The sequence below is a fragment of the Saccopteryx bilineata genome, chromosome 1 (genome assembly GCF_036850765.1).
Source record: "Saccopteryx bilineata isolate mSacBil1 chromosome 1, mSacBil1_pri_phased_curated, whole genome shotgun sequence".
In the NCBI taxonomy this organism is placed as follows: domain Eukaryota; kingdom Metazoa; phylum Chordata; class Mammalia; order Chiroptera; family Emballonuridae; genus Saccopteryx; species Saccopteryx bilineata.
In genome coordinates, this window is record NC_089490.1 from 320,169,434 (window position 1) to 320,191,155 (window position 21,722).

The 21,722-nt window shown below is 37.0% G+C and overlaps 1 protein-coding gene and 1 non-coding gene across 3 annotated transcripts in view; both read right to left on the bottom strand.

Annotated features, from left to right (window-relative positions):
• The window catches only part of CNTN5 (contactin 5), a 1,332,234-nt gene that overhangs the window by 224,187 nt on the left and 1,086,325 nt on the right, over positions 1-21,722 (bottom strand). The gene's annotated exons all lie outside the window — the stretch shown is intronic.
• LOC136321264 (small nucleolar RNA SNORA55) lies at positions 1,732-1,868 on the bottom strand. Its single transcript, XR_010728534.1, has one exon. It is a non-coding gene; the product is annotated as a small nucleolar RNA SNORA55 (small nucleolar RNA).

The following is a 21,722-nucleotide window of genomic DNA, read 5'->3' on the forward strand; positions in this document are numbered from 1 at the left end:
ATCACTAAATAAAGAAAGCATCACCAAACAAACAAATAAATATATTTATATTATACAGTGTGTCCGTAAAGTCCTGGTGCACTTTTGTTCGGTCACAGGAAAGCAACAAAAGACGATAGAAATGTGAAATCTGCACCAAATAAAAGGAAAACTCTCCTAGTTTCATACCTATTCAGTGCAGTTCAATGTGGGCTCATGCACAGATTTTTTAGGGCTCCTTAGGTAACTATCCCATATAGCTTCTCAGACTTGTCAGTGACTGATGGCCTACCAGAACGGAGTTTCTCCACCAAACTGCTGGTTTCCTTCAACTGCTTATCCCACTGATTAATGGTATTCCTATGTGGTGGTGCCTTATTACAAATGCGCCAATATTCACGTTGCACTTTGGTCACGGTTTGGAATTTAGCCAGACACAGAATACACTGAACTTTCCTCTGTACCATCCACATCTCGACTGGCATGGTCGTGGACTGCTCTGCTGTATACACAGTGTTACATCAGCATCTGCGCATGCGCACATGCTGCCACATCACTCTACAGAAACTGGGAGGGTTTTCTTTTATTTGGTGCAGATTTCACATTTCTATCTTCTTTGTTGCTTTCCTGTGACCGGTCAAAAGTGCACCATGACTTTACGGACACACTGTATTTTATTTAGCACATTGTTTATTGTGGCATCTTATACAGAACTGACATTTGATACATTTTCACCAATACATTGCCAAATATTGTCCATAACATTTAAATCTCTACTTGTCTAATCAGTTATACCCTTTGATATTAGTCCAAAGGTAAAATGTATCAGGAAAAAAAGAAATTGCTTGTATAATGGCCACAGAGAAAGTCTTTTTAACTATATCACAATATTTTCAATATTGAATAAGATCTACTTACTAAGGATAGTATTTACACATTCTGTTATATGTTTATGTTGAATTGCAAAATTTGTTATAGACTGATATAAATCTTATTTCATTTGTCCCTATAAAGCTTAGATTCAAGAGTAAAGATAAAAACTTTAAATAAGAGGATGTTTTCTAAAAGAATCTAGGGAATTGTTTATATAATTATACTTTCAGGCCACTTTAAGATAAAAACAACAGATAAAACATAAAGGATATTTGAAAATATTTTTGTGTGTATATATTCATGTTTACAATATTTAGAGTTAATATATATTCATTATAATATATGGAAATTAAAATGTATATAAAAGAAAATACATAATTTCCTATCCAATATAATCACTATATATTTGGGGCTATTCTTCTTTCTATATTTATTTATTTATTTATTTTAAAGATTATTTATTGATTTTAGAGAGAGGAGAGAAAGAGAAGTTGGGGGGTGGGAGTAGGAAGCATCAACTTATATAGTAGCAGCTTTTTGTATGTGCCTTGACTGGGTAATATGGGGTTTCGAACCAGCGATCTCAGCATTCTAGGTTAATGCTCCATCCATTGTTTCACCACAGGTCAGACTCTTTCAGTATTTAATAAGAGGTATTTATTTGAGAAAAACTGTAATACAGATACTCTTGACTGAGCCCTGAATTTAAAACCTTTAAACATTATTATTGTTGGCCATTTTCTTCACAAGAAACCAAAAATCCTTTTGTGGGCTACAAGGTAATCACGTCCCTGTCTGACTGCTATATTTTCTGTGTTTACAGAGAAGCTAAAGAGCATTTCTTTTTATTTAAGGATTAAGTCTTCTTTTTTTAAAAAAAAATGTGGCAGAGGTGTAGAGCCGGGCCCCAAGACAAGTGGAACAACAGCCCCGTCTGGATTTCCTCTGCTCTTTCTGTGGCACTGTCTGTTCCCACACCAGTACCAAGCAGCAAAGAATGGGAGAGATTCAGGTGCACAGGATAAAGTCTTATGATGCTTGTGCTAGAATATTTTATGCATTAAAATAAAACTCTTCTATTCCACTGTGCCTGTTTCTGATACTAGTCAATAATTTAATGAGCAAATAATAACTGTTAGAGAAAGGCTATTAATGAAGTCATCTGGGGACCATCACAAAAGTGTTTTACAGACAAAAACCCTAAGGCCTCTCAGTTTGTGATCAGGCTGCATTCAGTTTTCTTATCTCTTGAGTGTAGACACTAACCCAGTTTGCTTAGAATTGCAGGAATATTGAAACCCAAATCCCAAGAGTGACTGGAATTTCAGACCATATAGCCGAAAGAGAGTCAATAAGCCTTCCCATATCTCTGTTTCATCAGTAAGATGATAGTAATGGCTCAGAGAATTGAAAGAAAAACAGTGATGGAAAAGCACTTTGCAAATACAAGTTCTTAATTGACTGGTCATTAAGGAAACCTATTAAGCAATGATCACTCCCTAGGTACTCCTGTCAACTCACACTTTCCATCTAAAGACAAACTGTGTATTCATACATGCTGCCTATGCATCACACAAACACCTCTCAGGATGAGAGTGACTCTTCAGAAGCTTAAACCCCTCTACATTCACTGGGCCAAGATTAGTCCTCAACCAATGAACGGGCCAGAGGTCTGGGAATGCCACACCCATTCATACCAAAAAATAAAACTTTCTTCAATAGGACATATAAGGCATATGTGATTGGTGATGGGTGACAAAAATAGCCTAGTCCTGAATGATAATAATGGCAATAGCTAATGTTTATTTGGTGGTTAAGTGCCAGATTATTTCCCAAATGCTTTCTTTACAGGCATAATTTCATTTACTCTTCATAAGAACTCTATGGAGTAAATATTATTCTCCTCATATATTTATAAACAATGAGCCATCAGAAAATTGTTACTTGCCCATAATCACATAGCTGTTGGCTGAGTCAACAGACTGTCCCAATGTTAACAAAATATAATTTAAAATATCTCCAAACAAAGGGTCTCCAGTTCATTATGTGAAGTTGACAGCATGACCCTGACACCCAAATTTGACAAAGGCAAAATGAAAGACTTAAGTGCAGACCAATTTCACTTAGATATATAGATAGGTAGGTATACAGGTAGGTAAACTAGATAGATAGATGATAGATGATAGATAGATAGATAGATAGATAGATAGATAGATAGATAGATAGATAGTTGTACTAGCAAACTGAGTTCTGTAGAATAATCAAGTTTTTAAACTAGGCTAAAGGATAAAAATATCACACAATCACCAAGATTAGCAGTTCTCAACTGCATTTTGTGGATTACATCTAGCTTGTTAACAGGTATTCCAAGAAAGGAATTCCTAAGATTAAGTAAGTATTAAGATTTCATGCTAAATCTCACTGTATGATGGCTCATTATACAGCAAACGTAATATTAAATGGTTCAAAAACATCTCATATAAGAAGGCTATTTAACTGTTAATCTAATGTATTTAAACTTGTTTGAGCACAAAATTCATTTATTTTCTCAGACCACATGTTAGTATTTGAGGGGTAGGTTTATGAATATTGATCTAAGAAGATGCTTAAATAGTATTTAATAAAATTCTGTATTCATTCATGAATGAACTTAAATTGGCCATTTATACATATATTCTTTTTAAACTTTAATAAAAATTGTTTACAGAGAATCATTAGAGAAAATGATGTAAAGAAATGCCACCGTTTTCAGGAAAATAAAATCAGAAATATGCAAGATAACTATAAAAATGAGAATCAGCCTTCGGACTGTTTACCTGTTGAGACCATGCCTTGCTGAGAGAAAAAAGCTGGACTCACACGATCTGCTCTTCCCTGCTGATGTCCTTCGCCAGCGCCACTCTGGCTTCATTGCATCCCTTTTCCCTGAAAGCTGAGGCTCATGCAGGAACAAACACAACTTCCCCTAATATCTTTTGCCCCAGCAGAGACAGCTTCAAATGTATTTTTAGTTTTAATTGTAAAAACAGCAAAAAGGAAATACGTGAAAAGAATGGGTCCCATATCCCCAACAATTTGGTGCAGATAATATATGCAGTTTGAACTCTCAGGTTCACAGACATCACCTCCTTCTCTCTCTCTCTCTCTCTCTCTCTCTCTCTCTCTCTCTCTGTGTGTGTGTGTGTGTGTGCGCATGTGTATTTTTCTGAAGTTAGAAGCAGGGAGGCAATTAGACTCCCACATGTGCCCGACCAGGATCCACCTGGCATGCCCACCAGGGGGCGATGCTCGGCCCATCTGGGGCATTGTTCCGTTGCAACTGAAGCCATTCTAGCACCTGTGGAGGAGGCCATGGAGCCTTCCTCAGTGCCCGGGGCAACTTTGTTTCAATGGAGCTTTGGCTGCAGGAGGGGAAGAGAGAGACAAAAAGAAAAGGAGGGGGAAGGATGGAGAAGCAGATGGGTGCTTCTCCTGTGTGCCCTGACCTGGAATCGAACCTGGGACTTCCACACACCAGGCTGATGTTCTACCACTGAGCCAACTGGCCAGGGCCTAACCTCCTTCTCTTGTAACCAGAGAGGTCTTACTCCAGGAGCTCGCCCAGCTGCACATTATCTTTCTGTCCAGGGAGACTGGAGACTATACAAATGGAATATTTAATGTCTGACACAAAAGAAAATGAGACCTGTCCTCTCTTCCTGCAAAACTAGACTTTTCCCTATAAATTCCATTTTTCTGTTTTAGTTCATGTTATTTTAATTTTTATTAATTTGGGAGGGTAACATTGGTTAATAAAATTATACAGGTTTCAGGTGCACAATTCTGCAATACATCATCTGTATATTGCATTGTGTGTCCACCACTCCACATCAAGTCATTTATCCCCATAACCTCCTCCGCCTTTCCCCAACTCCTTTTCCCTCCTGCAGTACCCACACTGTTGTCTGTGTCTGTAAATTTTGCTTTTATTTGCTTGACCCCTTCACTTTTACCAGCCCATCAATGCCCATCCCCTCTGACAGCAGTCAGTCTGTTCTCCTCCCTATGAGTCTGTTTCTATTTTGTCTGTTAGTTTATTTTGTTCATCAGATTTCACATATAAGTGAAATCATATGGTATTTGTTTTTCTCTGACTAGCTTATTTCACTTAGCTTAATGCTCTCCAGGTCTATTCATGCTGTCGCATAAGGTGAGGTTTCCTTCTTTGCTACAGCTGGGTAGTATCCTATTGTGTAAATGTACCACAATTTTTTATCCACTCATTTACTGATGGGCACTTGGGCTGATTCTAATACTTGGCTATTATAAATAACACTATAATGAACATAGGGGTGCATATATTCTTTTCTTTTTTTAAGTGAGAGGAAGAGAGATAGTGAGACAGACTCCTGCATGTGCCCTGGCCAGATCCAACAGCCAACCCCCATCTGGGGTCAATGCTTGAATCAACCAAGCTATCCTCAGTGCCTGACACTGACACTCAGACCAATTGAGCTATCCATACCTGAGCCAATACTTGAACTAATTGAACTAATCAAGCCACTGGCTGCAGTAGGGGAAAATAGAGTAAAGGGGTAGGGAGAGGCGGGAGACAGATGGTTGCTTCTCTTGTGTGCCCTGATTGGGAATTGAACCTGGGATGTCTACATACTGGGCTGATGCTCTATCCACTGAGCAACTGGCCAGGGCCTCATAGATTCTGTTGAATTAGTGTTTAAGCTTTCTTTGGATATATCCCCAGAAGTTGAATTGCTCAGTCATAACGCAGTCCCATTTTTAATTTCCACAGTAGCTACACTAGTCTGCATTCCCACCAACAGTACACCAGGGCTCCCTTTTCTCAACATCCTCACCAACACTAACTGTTTGTTGATTCATCTTTTCATATGGGTATTGGCTATCTGATTGTCCTCTTTGGAGATGTGTCTGTTCAGGTCCTTTGCTCATTTCTTAATTGGATTGTTTGTTTGTTTTGGAGTTGAGTTTTATAAGTTTCTTGTAAATTTTGGATTTAAGCCTTTTCCAGATGTATTGGGGAATATGTTCTTTGATTCAGTGGGTTGTCTTTTCATTTTTGTTTCCTTTGCTGTGCAAAAACTTTTTAGTTTGATGTAGTCTCATTTGTTTCTTTTATTTCCCTTGCCCGAGGAGATATATCAGATAAAATATTGCTATGAGATGTGTTTGAGATTTTACATAGAAAACTTAATGTTCTTCAATCATTAAAGTTGGCTGGAAGGAAGACCTTGTCTCCTACTGAGGCAGAGGCTTTTAGAGCTTTCAGGCTTCAACTAGTTTTAATTATCAAAATACTCTTCTAATATGTTTAACACTCAGATATTGTGGTGGAGAATAGTGATATTTCCTTACAGATGTGATTAAGGGGATGTGCCTCAATGTTAGATACATTATCAAATGTAACTGGGAGAAAAACATAAAGCCAGGAAAGGAGTTCATCACACATAACATTACAGTGTATGTATAAAACAATTTTCAGATTACCATAAACAACACATATGCTTTCTAACTTAATCATTTAAATAACCCTGTCAGGTTGACATTTTTTATACTATTTTTTCATTTATATGATAAATATAGATTTAGAGAATACTCTGTGCCAGGCACTTTGATAAACACTGGGGATACGAAATTAGTAGTTCTGCTTGTTCTTAAGATGTTTTACTGTAAGATGACAGGCACACAATTGGGACAAAATGCTTTAAGAGGTACACAGAGGTAAATAGTTATCCTATCTTTGAGGCCTTGCTAAATGCAGTTCCCATTGCAAGCCACTATTAACAGGAGTCAAAAGAATGTATGTCTGTGCTCATGGTAGAAATGCCCCTCAGCTAGCCAGGAAGCAGAGTCCAGAAGAAGCCCCCGAGCTCTGTGTGTACCTGCAAAGGCACTCCATCCTGTCCTGCCCTCAAAATAAGCATTCTCACTACTACTTCCTATTTCGACATCCTCGGGAATGAGCTAATCTCCTCTGGCCCTCTTTTCCTGCTTCTTTAGGCAGTACCATCCTAAAACTTCTAGGTCCTCCCTTATTCCTTGGACTCTAAACTCCACGTGGTCCTCTTATCTTACCAATGCTGCCCCCAAGTTTCATTCCTTTCCAATTTCTAAAACACACATGCCCTTTGGAAATGAACAGCTGATCATCACGCTCTTCTGTATCTTTAATATCTCTCTCAAATTTTCCTTCAGCATTTTGCTCTAAGGGAAACCCAGTTCTCCCCTTCTGACACTACCTCCCCTATAGCATTCTGATGTGGAGGTTACTTCCCCCACATCAACACTCACGCCACAGGGACAACCGATGTGGAGTAGGGGACTTCTGGTTTCTGATTGCTTCTTCCAGAACACCTCACGTTCTGCTCACTAAGGCACCCAGCTTTGACTGTTATGTGACCTGACCATATCTTCACTGACCCTTTATTTTAAAGTTAGCAGAGCCCCTGTTCCTTTACTTTCTTTCATTTCTTAAACATTTTAGCTCCTAGCTCATCTCATTTTCTCACATGACTCATATCTTAATGCTTGGTAATGTTAATACCATGAGGACAATTATTTTATTTCTCTGACCTCTTATTTTCTTCCCTCTGCACCAATGATATTGTCCTCTAACCCACCTCAGCTCTTTGCCTCCTTGCTCATACCATAGTCATTATTAATAACTAAAAGCTTTCCATAATCTCATCTACAAATATCCTACTCTTGAATTTCATCTTGATCCTTCCATCTTACTTTCTTCTGTACCCCTCATCTATCAGGACTTCAGTCTCACCAGGACAAACAATGTGTTAATCTCACCATCTGTCTTAGTCTGTTTATATGTTAATACCTCCAAGTCTGTAACCCTACTTCATCTTTGTTCCCATCTTATCTATCCATCTGCCTGTAGATATTCTCATATGCATAGGGCTCTCACTTTTCCCCAGGTTCCAAAACCTACTTTTTTTGCAAACTTGCCCATCAAGTAAGGGCAAGTTCCATTCTTTTGATTCTTCAAATTTTTCACATCAGCATTTTAGAATTGTCCTATACTCCTTTCTTTCTCTCACACTCCAATGTCAATAAATCAAATTCTATCATTTATCTTCAAAAGCTGTCTAGAATCACACCACTTCTTATTACCTCTCCGACCAAACACTCTGTTCCAAGATGCTTTTTTTTGCTCACCTAAGTTTACACAATAACATCCTGAACTGTCTCCCTGCTTCTACAACCATAAATGCCAGAGCTGCTCATTCTTTTCTATAATTATTTCTTTTTTTAGTGAGAGGGACAGAAAGACAAGAAGGAAGAGATGAGAAGTATAAATTCTTTGTCACAGTACCTTACTTGTTCAATGATTGCTTTCTCATATGTGCTTGGCTGGGGGGCTCCAGCCAAGCCAGTAACCCCTTGCTCAAGCCAGCGACCTTGGCTCAAGCCAGCAACCTTTTGGGCTCAAGCTAGTGACCATGGGGTCATGTCTATGATCCCAAGCTCAAGCTGCTGGGCCTACGCTCAAGCTGGCAACCTTGGGATTTCAAACGTGGGTCTTCTGCATCCTAGGCTGATGCTATATCCACTGCGCCACTACCTGATCAGAGTATAGCTACTCATTCTTTACAATACAGTAGTAATAGTAATCCTTTAAAAAATAAATCAGATCATGCTCCTCTCCTCAACCTCTCCAAAGACTTTTAATTTGACTCATATTGACAACCAAAGTACTTCGATAACCTGTAAGATTTTACATAATCTGGCCTCTGACCATCTCTGTGACCACATCCGTTATTCCTGCTCACACAACGTGAGTCACAATAATCTCTGCTCTGTCTCAAATGAACAGATCTTTTCTGATCACATTATATAGATTAGAAACCCTTTCCACCTCTATTTCTGGTACCCCTTATCCCATTCACTCTGCTTTGCTTTACTTTTTCTTGATTGTACTTAAGACAACCTGTTAAATTACATACTCAATTTTTTCCCCGGATTCTTTCAATAAAGTTTAAATTATTTGATGAAGAAACTTTGCTCTGTCCACTGCTGAATTCCCAGCACTGAGAAAAGTGTATGTCTGATAGTAGGCACTCCATAAATATATCGTGAATAAATTATAACTCAAAAATGTTTATCATCACCACTCTTCTTTTTCCTTAGTGCCAGACTATATATCCACTTGCATGTAGGATTTTTACAGGTGGATATTCCAAAGGTACTCATAATTCAAATCCCTTCCCAGCCTGCTCATTTTCTTATCACTCTTATTTCATTCCATTTGCTTTTTCTATCTTACTTATGACACACCAATCCAATCTGAATCTGCATGACTCTCTGTCCCTCAATTTCACTTTACATTATCCACTTATCAACCAAGTTCTGTTAATTCTACCTATTCAATATCCCTCAAGTCAGCCTTTTACTCTTCAACTTCATTGTGAGTATCTGTGTTTAGGGACCCATTATTTCTCACATGGATATTTATAATATCCTTTTAACTGGTATCTCTGGCTCTATTCTCAACTCTCACAGATTCAGTCCGTATACTGTTGGCAGAATGACTATCACAAATTCAGGTACTGCTTTGCTCTCTTTATTCCCGTGCTATCCTTTGCATTCTTTTAGTAAAGTACTTCTCACAGAGTATTTGAATTGTTTCCTGATTGCGTTTTCCCACCAACCTGATAATGTACTGTAATTCACTAGTGGAACCGATGCCCATATGACAAAGTGGCTTGTCTAAGTTTCTAGTAAGTGAACAGACAGGTTTGTGATTTCTACCCCCTAAATACTTCATTTATGCTTATAATTTTTTTACAATTAAGATTTTATTTAAGTAACATTAAGTGGATAAAGTGAGATAGTGATTAAGCAGAGAAAATCCTCATTTTTTTAACTTAATAATCTGAATATTTCAGATTTCAATTTATTTATTATGTAATTATTTGATTTCTTCCCCAAAAGAACCCCAATGTTTGGAATACTATATTTCCCTATGTATAAGATATTCCCATGTATAAGACAAACCTTAATTTTGGGATCCAAAATTTGAAAAATTATATTACATAAAGTTATTGAACTCACGTTTTTTTCATCACAAAACTCATACAACTCTTTATCACTGTCAAAACTCCCATCCATTATCTTGTCTTCATCTGTGTCTGATGGCAAAGCACTGTTTTCATATATTGCCTCATTCTCAGTTCCATCTATGGCATTTGAAATGTCATACTTCTACAACCACTGTATAAGATTCACCCAGTTTTTAAACCCCAAATTTTTCAAAAAGAGGCGTGTCTTATACATGGGGAAAGATGGTACTACCTGGCATATAGTTGGTATTCTCTAATATTTTTAAATGAATAAATGAGTAAATATTTTTATGTGTTTCCAATTTGAAATAAAATTCACATTTGAAACACTCTGAATTTATTGGTTTACACAGCAATTAATTTCACATTACAAGCTTCCCATACACCTATAGTGCCTGAATATTTAAATGGAGATTAATTTTTATCTTTTATAACTTCCCTGTTATACATATTTATAGAGCTAATGCTTTCTATGTAAAAGCAAAGGGAGAAGAGAAAACATCTTTAATAAAATATGAAGTTCCTCTACTCTAAATCTTTTATGTATCATATATTTTATGTCATTATATGTGAAATATATATTTTACTTAAAATATATATTTACATATATATAAGTAAGTATATATATTTTAGTAAGAATATTAATTTTATCAAAATATTTAGATTGATTTACAATTTCTTCATCTTTCCCTGCAGTTTTAGATATGAAGTCACAACATCATAGGCCATTCATTCTTAGTATAAAATCTAGTAAGACTGGAAAGTTGAAAAAATACAATATTGTTTTTTTCTTCCCCAAATTGTTTGGATTCTTGTGTGTTGCTTTTAAGTTTAAGAGACCAGGTTCCTGTTTATTTTCATGCACCTTATAACTGAAAAGTGTTTACTAAAATCCCACCTGGTTTTAGAAATACATATTTTGAGTCCTCACTGGGACTCAAAATAGTTGGTTAGAGAGAAGTCCCGACATACCAAGGTTGTAGGTTTGATGCCTGATCAGGGCACATACAAGAGTCAACCAATTAATGCATAAATAAGTAAAACATCAAATCAATGTTTCTCTCTTTCTTTCTCTGTCTCTATGCCCCTGCATTTTTCTCTAAAAATTAATTTAAAAGATAAAAAAAGAAATACATATTTTGTTTTTTAAAACAAGTGATCATTTCCCTATTTTTGTCTAGATAAAGATTTAAAAGAGCTGAAAATATACCTCTGACTGCTCAGATAGTAAAATATATTAATTTATAATATTTCTTATTTTTTATATAATTTATGATTAGATTGATAAAAATCATAGAAATAACAGAAAAATTAAAGAAAGATTGAACACCTAATTTAGTTATTTTATCCTCCAGAATTGAAGATGTAAACTTCAATAGAAGCAAAATTCATTTTATTTTTTCAAATAAATTAGGAGAAAAACAATAAAACAGGCAAAATCAGACTTTTGACAAGTTCTAAGTCCAAATTCAGATAAATATGTGATCTTTAAAAAAGATGGGAAAATACCACTGTCATAAGGAGTGAAATATGAAGAAATTTTATTTCCATTTATATTGACTAGAAGGATTGAAATGGCATATCTTGAATACCATATTCAAGGGTAAAGTATCTCAATTTTCAAGGCCAGAATTGTCATGATGGCTGTTATTTTGTACCTTTACTATGACAATCCTGGGTTTAATCTGATTTTCGTTGAGCTATGGATGATTTATCCACATCTATTTTCCTAATTCAGCAAAACACTACCCCAAAGTTAAGACAATAATGAATGATCTATAGATGGAGAATATCATTTTATATGCCCCGAACATAGCACTGAAGCTCCAGATAATGGTGACAAATAATGTCATGTACCAATATCCAATAAATTATAAGGAGGAATGAGGCCAGACCTAACTCAGAGAACAGCAAATGTATTTCTAACAAAGCAAATGATGGACCATTATTTAGAACCAGCTTATAAATGATTATTGAAACCAAATGGAAACAAGAGATCATAAACTCAAATGAGAGATGAAGGAATATTAAATGATACCAGCAACTGCAAGTATGAAAACAGCTACATTGATTAGTCAGAAAAGAGCCCAGTAAAAATGTTAGAAAGCAATAGAAAGGGTAAGATCCATGAACAACTCTACTCTTTTGTTAAGATAATGAGCCATATTTGCTGGTGGCAGGTAAGTACTAGATGTTTAATAAATATGTTATTTTTAAATAATTAGCAATGAAGTGTAATTAGAAAAATGATCAAGCCTAGTCCTCCCAACTTTTTGGAAATAAGAATATTTGTTTTATCTGAAATATTTAAATATAATTCTTTCTTATCTCTTATATCCAATGTAATATGAGAACTTATATCTTACATGGAAACATAAATATTCCTCAGACAACTTGAGCCATGTTATCTCTATCTGTCTTCAGTATCCTGGGAGAAAATAAAGTAATTAAGTTTTATAGTAAGTTTAAAAAAGGAATCAATCAAACAGCAATTAATTAAATCAATACATATTAAGAATACTCTATGTTCTAGACACTGTATATACACCAACTGTGAAGAACTGAGCACCCTCATACTTGATATAGTGTAGAAGACAATAATATACTACTGAATCCCAGCGGAAGGACTAACTCAATTCGCTTGTGTTGAGCAGGTGGACTTGAGGCCATGGGAAACTTTTCTGGGGAATGGCCATTTAAGCTGGATCTTGAAGGTGAAATCAAAGTTTCACAAATCAGCAGGTCTTGGCAAGGACATTTCAGGCTGATGGATATTCAGAATGTGCAGCTTTGTTGCACAACATTTTCTAAGCAGCTTCAATATATGGGCATACCTTGCCTTATTATGCTTTATGCTTTGCTGTACTGCATTTCAGATATTGTGTTCTTTTACAAGTTGAAGGTTTCTGGTAACACTGTCTATTGGCACCATTTTTTCCACAGCATTTGCTCACTTTGTGTCTCTGTTACATCTTGGTATTTCTAACCATACAGTGTGGGCAAAAGAAGATTTACAGTTGTTTGTAAAAGAAATAATACAATAATTAATAAATAATAATACTAGAAAAAACTCTGTGTTTCATGTGCTCACAGCTGTAAACCTACATTTGCCCCACCCTATATTTTAAACATTTTTATTTTATTTTTTACATTTATTTATTTATTTATTTGTTTATTAATTTTCCAAGCTAGAGGAGAGGAGATAGAGAGACAGACTCCCACATGCACCCCAATAGGGATCCACCTGGCAAACCCCATCTGGAGCTAATGCTCTGGTCATCTGAAGCCATGCTCACAACCAAGCTTTTGTTAGCACCTGAGACAGAGGATCCATGGAGCCATACTCAGCACCTGGGGTGAATGCATTTGAATCAGTTGAGCCATGGCTGTGAGAAGGTGAGAGAGAGAAAATGAGAGAGAGAGAGAGAGAGAGAGAGAGAGAGAGAGAGAAGGGGAGAAGTTGGGGTGCAGAAGCAGATGGTCACTTCTGTGTGCCCTGACTGGGAATCAAACCTGGAACATCTACATGCCAGGTTGACACTCTACCACTGAGCCAACTGGCTAGGGCCAAACTTTTTTTTTATAGTGACCAATGATATTTGATGTTACTATTATGATTGTTTGGGGGCACACTAAGAACCACACCCATATAAGATAATGAAATTAATAAATGTTGTATGTTCTGACTGCTTCAAAGACTGGTTGTACCCCATCTTTCTCCTTTGTCTTGAGCCTCTTTATTCCCTGAGAGACAGAAATATTGAAATTAGGCTCATTAATAATCATTCAGTGGACTCTACGTGTTCAAGTGAAAGGAAGAGTAGTACGTCTCTCATGTTAAGTCAAAATTCAGAAATGATTAGGCTTGATGAGGAAGGCAAGCCAAAGACTGAGTTAGGCTGCAAGTTAGACCTCTTGTGTCAACAGCTCGCCAAGTTGTGACTGCAAAGGAAAAGTTATTGAAGGAAAGTAAAGTGTTACTTCAATAAAGTCACAAACAAAGCAGTCTTATTTCTGCCTTACAGAATATTTTAGTGGTCTGGAGAGAATGTCAAAAAAGCCACAGCTGTATTCCTTTAGGCCAAGGTCTATTCCAGAACAAGGACCCAACTCTCTCCTGTTCTAGAAAGGCTGAGACAGGTGATGAAGGAATAAGCAGAAGAAAAGTTTGGAGCTAGCAGAAGTTGGCTCATGAGGTTTAAGAGAAGATTTTATTTATAATTTAAAAATGCAAAGTTAGCAGCATGAATCTGCAAAGTGCTGATGAACTTGTAGCATGTTGTCCAGAAGATCTAGCTAAGATAATTAGTGAAGGTGGCTACACTCAACAATAGATATTCAATGTTGATGAAGCAGCCTTACATTGGAAGACGATGCCGTCTAGGACTTCCATGGCTAGAGAGAAGTCAATGCCTGGTTTTAAAGTTTTAAGGGACAAGTTGACTCTCTTGTTTAAGGGTTAAAGTAGCTGGTGACTGACTTAAAGACAGTGCTCATTTAGTATTCTTAAGTCCCTTAAGAATTATGTTAAATCTACTCTGTGCTCTGTGAATGGAACAACAAAGCATGGATGACAGTATATCTGTTTACAACATGGTTTTCTGAATACACTCTTGAGAACGATTGCTCAGAAAAAAAAAATCCGTTTTACATATAACTGCTCATTGACCATGCATCTGATAGAGCTGTGATGGAACATACCATGACATTTGTGTGATTACATGTCTGCTAACACAACATCCACTTCAACTTTTAATCAAGTCTTATTATTTAAGAGAGACATTCTGTAAGGCTAGTTCTGCCATAAACAGTGATTCTTCTGAGGTATCTGGGCAAAATAAAATGAAAATCTGAAAAAGATTTACCATTCCGGATGCCATTAAGAACATTTGTGATTCATGAGAAGAGCAACAGTTGTAGGAGTTTTGAAGAAGTTGATTCCATCCCTTACGGATGACTGACTTCATTGGAGGAAGTAACTGCAGATGTGGTAGAAACAGCAATAGAACTAAAATTAGAAGTGAAGACTGAAGGTGTGACTGAATTGCTGTTATCTGAGATAAAACTTTTAACAAGCGAGGAGTTGCATCTTACAAATGAGTAAGGAAAAAAGTGTTTCTTGAGATGGAATCTACTCTTGATGAAAACTGTGTAAATGACAACAAAGGATTTAGAATATTACATAAACTTAGTTGATAAACTGGTGGCAAGATTTGGGAGAACTGACTCTAATTTTGAAAGAAGTCTTACTGCAGGTAATACAGTATCAAATAGCATTTCATGCTACAGAAAAAATCTTTTATGAAAAGAAGAGTCAATAGATGAGGCAAACTTTACTGTTGTCTCATTTTTTTAAATTATTTACTGATTTAAGAAAGGAGAAAGAACGAGGGAGGAGCAGGAAGCATCAATTCCCATATGTGTTTTGACCAGGCAGTTTTGAACCTGCAACCACAGCATTCCAGGTCAACACTTAATCCATTGTACCACCACAGGTCAGGCTGTTGTCTCATTTTAAGAAACTGTCACAGCCACCTCAACTTTCAGCAACTACCACCCGAATCAGTCAGCAGCCCACCACCAGAAAAAGATTATGACTCAATGAGGCTCAGATGATGGTTAGAATTATCTAGCAATAAAGGTTTTTTTTTAATTAGGGTATGTACATTTCTTTTTAGAAATAATGCTATTGCACACTTAACTGACTAGTGTAAACATAACTTTTTCATACACTGGGAAAGCAAAAAATTCATGTAACTTGCTTTATTGTTATAATTAGCTTTACTGCAGTAGTCTGGAACCAAATCCACAACATCTCCAAAGTATGCCTGTGATAGGCATAAGTTACATGTTAATAATACAAGATAAATAACAAATGGCCCTTCACTTATACAAATTTCCAGTTCATTGAAGTCAATTGACTCATGAAGAGATACTTTTTTTTTCCTGAAGTGAGAAGCAGGGAGGCAGATACAGATTCCTGCTTGCACCTGACCGGGATCCACGTGACAAGCCCACTAGGGAGCGATGCTCTGCCCATCTGGGGCATTGCTCCGTTGCAACTGGAGACATTCTAGTGCCTGAGGTGGAGGCCATGGAGCCATGCTCAGTGCCAGGGCCAACTTTACTCCAATGGAGCCTTGGCTGTGGGAGGGGAAGAGAGAGATAGAAAAGAGAGGAGGAAGGGTAGAGAAGCAGATGAGCATCTCTTTCTTGTGTGCCCTGACTGGGAATCGAACCTGAGACATTCATATGCCAGGCCAACACTCTACCACTAAGGGTTCAATATACTTTTAATAAAATGATAATTATCTATTAAACATTAGCCATATGCTAGGCACTGACATAGGCACTTTATGTTCATTGTTCATTTTTATCCCCACCACCCATGTCATAATTTGTGAAATTGAGGCTTGGAAATATTAATTGCTCAAGGACAAATAGAAATTAAGATATTGAGGATGAATTTTATTAGAGAATACCACCCTTTATGAGGAACACAGAAGAAAAGGAGAGTCTCTAAACAGATTATAAAAGGTTTACAGCCTGCCCTTCCAAGTTCATATTTTATTTATTTTGGTGAAAACCAAGGTTAAATGGAAAAGTCATGCTCAGTAAGTTCATTTTGTGTGTAATCAAATTGCTGGAAGCAGCTATGAGTACTTCTTTTCTACAAACTGTGAAAAGACACATTTTCTGTATCTTTTTTGTTCATATACTTGGGGAGTTAAAAATATCTATATATTATTTGTATTTTTAGCAGATTTTATGACATTTTTCTATATATATTTTTTGATTTATAGCCTGGCAATCCTTTTTTATTTTCTGATATTTTACCCTCTGGACCATCAACTTATACTTTTGGTGGTACTTCTATTATGTATCCATCTTTGGTATTAAAAACAATCAAAATCAAATGACATTGCCTGACCAGGCAGTGGCGCAGTGGATAGAGCATCGGACTGGGATGCAGAGGACCCAGGTTTGAGACCCCGAGGTCGTCAGCTTGAGCACAAGCTCATCTGGTTTAAGCAAAGTTCACCAGCTTGAACCCAAGGTCGCTGGCTCCAGCAAGGGGTTACTCGGTCTGCTGAAGGCCCGCAGTCAAGGCATATATGAGAAAGCAATCAATAAATAAATAAGGTGTTGTGATGCGCAATGAAAAACTAATGATTGATGCTTCTCATCTCTCTCCATTCCTGTTTGTCTGTCCCTGTCTATCCCTCTCTCTGACTCACTCTCTGTCTCTGAAAAAAATAAAAATAAATAAATAAAAATTAAAAAAAAACCTTTTTAAATCAAATGACATTATAAATTGAATTTGAGGGGAAATCATCTTTGAAATCATATACAAAATTATATTGTTTAATTTTAAACTCCAGTTACCAGCCAATAGCTGATTACATACCTTTGGTAACTTCCTAAGGAAACTATTATCAGCAACAAAGGGCCAAGTCATCTCTCCCCTCCCAGATTACATGCTAAAGGGCATCAAGTTCATTGCTGCTGAGAACAGTAAGTAGCTTAATAAATATATACTGATGGAATGAATGAAGGAGAGACACTGTGATCACATTTATAATTTCATATGGTTCTTGGTGAAGTGTACCAGGGTCAAATTCTCCATCTTTGGTCCCATAAGTCCTTATAAATACATCCCTTATGCAAAAGTATGATTATATTTTCTTTGAGCTGTCTGTGTTGCTAGTGATAAACAAAGAGACTGGAATTTTCAACTTTCACTGTACCATTTCATTGGCATCATGTGAGCGGAATCTCTATGAAAAACTATATTTTCAAGGGAAGAAAAATTAAATATGCTCTGCTGAATCTGACAAAAAACCAAAGTGAATCCCATTAGCCAGCTGGACCTCCTAAACAGAACAGTTAATCCTCTGATGTTGGCAATTCTTTCCATATCTGCTGGTGACAGTTCATTTTGTGGAGGGAATATCTAAAAGCAGACAGCCTGTGTGCATGGTGACAGGGGTTGAAACTGGCCATTAACCGCATGTGTAAGTTGCTATTCATTATTAAATTCATTGCCAATGACTGCATAGAAACCTCAGCGTATATAATTATTTTTAATCTATGTGGACACCTTTGAAAAAAATTACTGAAGGGTTTCCAAATTTCTTTATGTTTTCCATTTTGTAATAAAATTAAAATTAATAAGAAAATATATTGCTCAATTATTTTATAAAGGCAATTGTTAAATGAGTTGAGTAGATAATTAAAGTCTATAATAACTCTATAGAGAGATTAGTATTAGAAATAAGAAAACGTTGAGTTGCTTCTGGGTTTCCAAAGGATAAATCAAGAACAGTAGTTTTATTCCATATTGAAAGAAAATATCATAGTATTCATAAATATTAGGCTTATGAAGGCATGCAGGCTGTTTACAAAAAAAAGGTATTTTTTTTTAAAAATTGTGTTTTTTCAGTATTAGAAACCTTTAGTGCATTAACAATAGTGCATCACTTGGTTTCAGTTATTAAAAGTACCTTTGAAATATTTGAGAATTTTATTGCTTAGTTACTCAAAATTTAAGCATAATGTTGCCTGGTATCCTAAAAGATATGTATGATTCATCCAAATTGTTAACATGTCTTCACTAGCAAGTTTATTTTGAGAATGTGCAGAATGAACCAATCCATAAAATCGCTATGTAAAAATAAACTATGAATATCAAAGAACACTTTTTAAAAAAAACTCAATTTTAGAGAAAACATTAGAAAGGCAAGAGCAGTTGATTCTATTTCCTCAACTATTAGTACAATTACTACTCCTACTGCCCCTGCTATTTACACCTTTCCCTTCACTGCCAGCACCTACCACATGGTGTGCTTTTCATATACACCGGGCAGGCTCAATATAAATTGTGTTACATCCATCATCCACTTTTTATTTAATTTTCCCAGTTCTATTAGTTGGGTCATTTAAGCTGCTTTATAAAATACTATAGACTAACTAAGGTTTATTAACAACAGAAATTTATTGTTTACTATTCTGGAGGTTAGAATTCCAAGATCAAGGAGCCAGCATGGTCAGGTCCTAATGAGGGCCATGCTCCAATATGCAGACTGATGATTTGTATCTTTATTAGCAGAAGGGGTGAGCTAGCCTTTTATAAGGGCACCAATCTCATTCATGAGGGTTCTGCCTTTATGACCTAATAACCTCCCAAAGGCTCCACTTTCTCATACCATCATCTTGGGCATTAGAATTTTCAAAATAGGCCCTGGCCGGTTGGCTCAGTGGTAGAGCATCGGCTTGGCAGAGTCCCAGGTTCTATTCCCGGCCAGGGCACACAGGAGAAGCGCCCATCTGCTTCTCCACCCCTCCCCCTCTCCTTTCTCTCTGTCTCTCTCTTCCCCTCCCGCAGCCGAGGCTCCATTGGAGCAAAGGATGGCCCGGGCGCTGGGGATGGCTCCTTGGCCTCTGCCCCAGGCACTAGAGTGGCTCTGGTCGCAACAGAGCGACGCCCCGGAGGGGCAGAGCATCGCCCCCTGGTGGGTGTGCTGGGTGGATCCCGGTCAGGCGCATGCGGGAGTCTGTCTGACTGTCTCTCCCCGTTTCTAGCTTCAGAAAAATACACACACACACAAAAAAGAATTTTCAAAATATGAATTTTGGGGTGACAAACACTCAGATCATAGCAGTGGGTATTATTTTTAAACCAGAAATAAGTTCAGGAGGTAGGTAAATAACTCAAGGTTACAGAGTTATTAGAAAGCTGAGTAAACATTGATCTTGACCCTCAAAGAGCTCTCAGTCGGATGGATGATACTCTCTAGTAATGTCAACCAGGTCTCACCTTGGAACATTGTCTGAGGCCAATTTACTAAGTACGACTTGTGGCTTTTCCTTTCTTCCATACCTCAGATGCCCAGTGTTCTCCCTGTCTCAAGGGCTCCTCTCAGAAATAAATGTTTGATTCACTTTCATCTCTCCAAACTCATTGCTTTGTTGTGCATGCTGGTCCCTCTGCCTAACTACATTTCCAGGTTGAATCAAATGCTCCTTCAAAGGTAACTAGTTCTTCCATTGTGATATTTGTTACCATTGCACTGAAATAGTCTCTGTCTAAGTCCTCTTTCCCAACCTCACCCATCTGGACTATATGGCAAAAATGTGAATTTCAAATATTTAGATTCCTATTGATGTGCACATTATGATAGTGTGTTTGTTTCTTGAAAAATTCTTTGGCTTTTTTTGTGAAACATGCCTTTTTTTCCTCCCCTCAGATCTCTCTGGGCATTCTTTCTCTGTTTCCATTTTTAGGCCTTTGGCTTCATTCCCTGTTCACCTATATTCTCTCTTGAGGCGATCTCATCTACCTGCTTTGCCTCAGCTACTCTCTACAAGCCGGAGTCCACCCCAGTCTTTTTTGTCATGACTTCCCACTCTCAGAGCCATTTGGATAACTAACTCAAAGATATCTGAACCTTAACATGTCCAAAACTTAACTCTGGGTCTTCCCCCTCTCCCCAGCCCACAGCCACATCCACAGTGGTAAAGGGTACACCTCTCCACCTAATTGTTCAACCCCTCACACTTCATGTTGAACTTGTATCAAATCCTTCTCTTTATCTTTCTCCATCACTAGCACTCTGGTTCATACAACCATCGGAGCCTTCTGCGGTATTCACATAGCCTTTTAATTAGTGATTCTGTGTATATTTTTGTTTCTTTCCACCTCATTGTACACAAAAGCCTTGGTAAAACCCCTAAACTATAACCGAGATCAGCTGATTCTCATGTTGAGTTTTCTCACTATTGTCCATAGGATAAACTAATTGTTACCTAACATATTAAATATAAAATTCCGTAGCTCCTTAGTTCCTCCTGTTACCAGACTCACTGATACCAACATTACATAGAAAATGATCAATAGCATACACTTTGAACTCCAAAGGCCTTGTTTTTATATGCTTTCCCAAAAGTTTTATGGAACATAAAAAGTAAGCTTATCTCCATATCAGTCAACAATAAATTATACAAATCCTTTTTAAATTGTTCAATTTTCCCAACAAAATGGTTCTCCCTGTGGACTGTGCCGTCTCTTTATCTCACCTCCCACCCACCCCCTGACTTGCCTCAGGCTCTCCAGGTTATTTCTTCTGTTTCCTTCACACACTTTCACTTCAAAGTGTGATCTAGTAGCATGCCTCTTCAACAAATGAAAAAGCTTATAAAAACTAAGCCCAAACATGTGACTCCTTGTGTGTCCTCCAGCACAGTTCTGGAAGCACCTACATCTTCTGCCACTAGACACTTTGATCCTTGCTCTCTGCGCCTCTCTCCCATCTCACTGCTTTTACACATAGTGTTCCCTTTGCCTGCAAAGTTCTTCCCTCTACTATACCTCATTACTTGCATATTAAACTGTATTCAATTTTGTTCTCTTACAGTTTTATTATATCATAGATGAGGGCAGAGACTTTTGTGTGTGCAGCCATCTCTCCAATAAATAGCATAATGTCTAACATATAGTTGCTATTCAAAAAATGTATTAAATAAATATGTGAATAAATGAAAATATGAATTAAGGATTGAAGTGAATAAAGCATGAAATACAATCTTTTGAATGACTATGACACAGAAGGGTTTTCATTTTAAGCTTTATTTTTAATTGTCTTCTTGAGGAAAAAGCAAATGTCAATGAGAAAATGTGGGTTTGGTTTAGACGTGTGTTATGTGTTGTGTGTGTGTAGTACTTCAGCTTCTTCTTCTTCTGTTTAGCAGAAAGTTTACTTATTAATTTCACTTATGTATATC